Source organism: Mixophyes fleayi, unplaced genomic scaffold (genome assembly GCF_038048845.1).
Source record: "Mixophyes fleayi isolate aMixFle1 unplaced genomic scaffold, aMixFle1.hap1 Scaffold_156, whole genome shotgun sequence".
Classification (NCBI taxonomy): domain Eukaryota; kingdom Metazoa; phylum Chordata; class Amphibia; order Anura; family Limnodynastidae; genus Mixophyes; species Mixophyes fleayi.
In genome coordinates, this window is record NW_027445974.1 from 99622 (window position 1) to 103342 (window position 3721).

At 38.1% G+C, this 3721-nt stretch overlaps 1 long non-coding RNA gene across 1 annotated transcript; it reads right to left on the reverse strand.

Moving 5' to 3' along the window:
- Nucleotides 1-215: 215 nt before the first annotated feature.
- LOC142115237 (uncharacterized) lies at nucleotides 216-1443 on the reverse strand. The gene is made up of 4 exons (XR_012682107.1): nucleotides 1352-1443; nucleotides 1082-1157; nucleotides 760-896; nucleotides 216-378 (listed from the first exon to the last, which is right to left on the reverse strand). It is a non-coding gene; the product is annotated as an uncharacterized LOC142115237 (long non-coding RNA).
- Nucleotides 1444-3721: the final 2278 nt, after the last annotated feature.

The window sequence follows — 3721 nt, forward strand, 5'->3', positions numbered from 1 at the left end:
CTAAGGGTGCCGCGAACTGCAAAAGTTTGGGAACCACTGCCATAGACACACAACAGTGCCCCTAGTGGACAATCATGGTGAAGGAGGAATAATTGCTTATTAAATTTTTTTTCTTTAATAAAAGAAGCTCCTCAGACATGTGAGTTCCCACAAGAGCCCTCTAAAGAATATATTGTTTTTTAAAATAAGTGATTGTTAAGCCTAATGTTGCTTTAATGACATCTGTAAGTATATACATACCCTGAAGAAGTAGTTCAGAGAAAAGACGTTCAGGCTGCCTTTGTTCTGAATGTCCAGAAGTTTGAATATATACTGCAGGGCGGCTGGCTCTTTCCTGTTCTCCAATGCCAAGACAAAGTCTAAGTATGTCTTGTAATCCTGAAACAGGTAATACTAATAAGTGATACTGATCCTCAATAGAAGTCTGAAAGGTTAGTAAGTAACACCCTTTATCCTGGTGATGTGTATTACGCTCACCTTTATGTCACTTGTAACAATCCCTTTCACTATTTCTGTCCCTTCTAATTTTGAGCAGATTCTCCCACCCTTCATTGTACTTTCACTTTACACATTACATACTGCTTAATAGATCACCCCCTTCTTTCATGAAAGTATACCCTCACAATAATTGTAAATCTTACATGACCCCCAGGCCAAGAAGAAATGAGGACGCTTTGTAATGTAATGTGTTTGTAATCTAGAAATAGATACATTGCACCCAGGGCGGATGTTCCACAGCGCCAATATGTTAAGACTCACCATCTCCCCATCGTACGTCAGGCATTCCTGGAAGACTCGGTCTAAGAAGATGTTGGTCAAGGTACCTGTACCGTAACGGGACAGTTCTTCCTTGCTCAGCATCCCATTGTGATCCTTATCCAGATTCAGGTACTGCCCTACGTATTAGGACACAGAATGTAATAATGTTAGACCAAAGTGGTATCGCAGAATGTGTGGCTGCCGTTAGGTCATCTTGTTGGATGTAATGCCATCATCTTACAGAGATGACCAATGCATGAACATTGACTCGATCAATCAACAATACATAACCCTAACAGCTAATAAAAACAGATTAAATTACCATAAACCCTCAGTGCAGAAGGAGCAGAAAACCAGTTGGATTCTTGACTCTCTTTGGAAAGTTCTTCATCCCGCAGCTATAAAAATAGGGCAATTTAAATATTAGATGCTGATGTACAAACAGATGTGAAGAGAGAGAGAAGTGGTGGAAGCTCAGGGATGTAGGTCATATTTAGTACGTAGAATCATTTTAATAGGTGATCACCAAGTCATGCAACCAACTGCTAGTAGGAGACAGTACAATTACAGTCAAATGAACAGATAAAAGCACCTCAAGTAAATCATCCAAAAAGCTACAAGCTAGGATATCTTGTATTTTTATTTTTCCTAAAAAGAAGCGGATAGCAAAGGTTATAAATTTAGTAATATAACTGAATCTGTGTAAGAACCACAATACACACAAGAAAAGTGTCCATGTTTTCTTTCAGTTAGATCTGAAATAAGTAATTTCTGGGCACAAAATGTAAGTTTTCAGACAGCAATCTACAAAAATACCCACAAATTACTTATTTCAGATCTAACTGAAAGAAAACATGCACATGACACAGCGTCTCTGAGGCCCGGTCTCACACACACACACACACACACACACACACACCCCTCTCTGAGGCCCGGTCACACACACACACACACACACACACACACACCCCTCTCTGAGGTCCGGTGACTCACTGTTCTAAACCTGCTCAGGCTCAATGGCTCTGTCATTTTATTAACGATTTTTTTACCTGTTTTCTTCAATCATTTTTTGATATACATAAACTGATGTCTAAATCCACATTAGTGCCGTGAAGCTTTTCAGAGCTTGGTAAACAGGCCCAGATCGCAGTCCCTCATGAGAATAATGAGGACTGCGCTATTCTGTGATAGTTAGTCTAACACCAGAGATATCTCTGATATCTCCCAATTTAGGCTAATGTTAAATGGTCCTGATAATAATATTTGCCTAAACCCTGTGGAAACAGACGCTTCTGTATGATGTTAGGCTTGATTAAATAAGCCCTTTATAAATGGTAACAAATTGTTATTAAACCTTACTCATTTATCTCTTCTTAAGTCTTCTAACTTATGATTAAATTAAACAGGAAATGTTATCTCGTCAAACGGTATTTACATTATCTCTGTAAGATGATAGAAAAGATTTCCAGCATTATCCCTCTGTATAAATAGTTTAAGGTAAATGCAAACTATGATCCATCTTTTTTCTTTACGAAAAAGAACCCCGCTCCAGACTCCAAGATCAGGCAATGAGGTAATGCACACAGGTGCTTTAAATAGGGAGTTGCCTGATCAACCAATTTGGATTAAAAGCAACAGTCACAAGAGTTCTTGGGAACTGCGCATGCGCAGACCATCAGGATGGGGGGCGGTCCGGTGAGTACCATCATAGAGCTAAGAAATGTTTTAAAATGGTGGCATTGTGATTGCAAAATGATTTTCTTTATTTTTTCTCTAGGTGAGGAACAATTCCCAACCGCCCACATTGTCATTCCCCCACCCAATTTGCCATACCCCTGCCCATGTATTTTTAAAATATAGAAAAAAAAATAAAAGAAAAACAAAATGTAAAACTTTTATAAAAATAATTTTAATCTTCTTTTTTTTGTTTGTTCATTTTATACAAAAAAATTAGGTTATAAAAAAAGTACATTCATCTGTTGCTATCATCTTAAAATAAACAGCAACCTGTTTAAGAAGCAAAAGCATTGTGGCCGGCATCCCCGCCGGGTGCTCACCTCGTACCGCTGTATAACGCAGAGTACTGTGCTCTAGCTGCTCACTATTAGAGATGTGCATGTAGACAGTGCGGGGGTTGATGTTTTTTCTGTGTTTGTGTTATTTTACACGTTCTTCCAAAATTACAGTGATGCACTTACTGCAATACTTGTCTGATGCGTAATATGTAAACGAATGGTCTGATTATCATCATCACCTTGTGTCCCAATATACTGCAGCACCTAGAGCAATGGTGGCCAGACGTTTGTGGCTAGCTTTAATAAGGGTGTATTGGCTGTTTTGGATTTTTTTGGGGAAGTCTGCCAGAAAAAAACAACCAAAATTAAGGTGGTTGTGAGAGGCAAGATTCAACTTATTGATTAAGGAAGCAAAATTAATTTAGAATTAACGTATGTGGTCAAATTTAATTTTTCATTATGGTATTATAATGTTGCCCCTTCATATAATGAAAAATTTAATTTGTCCCATAAGTTTATTATAAATTAATTTTGCCCCCTTAATCAATAAATAATGCTGGAAAACTAATATGAGCTCAAGCTGCTAAATATCCTGAATTCAACCCTCTATTTTTGTCCTTTAGTACAGACAGAACGCATCCTATGGGCAGAGCTTACGTCATCCAATTATTTGACTTCCACAAGTATATGAAACTATGACAAAAGATTTGATGTACGTATGTCTATTACATGGTAAATGTTAGTTTAACCATTCTGGATGTGCCTTCCAATCCATGCTACAGCTTATTTTAACATATTTAATGTCAGGAATCACACAGGTACTATTGGGATTCAATCATTCAGACCGATATGACTCTACCTGAATTGGAGGCTCTAAGTCTATCAAAGGGTAGGTATTCACCAGGGACCCCTACATTGAGGTATGGACTTATCTGCTATCCCTCCGC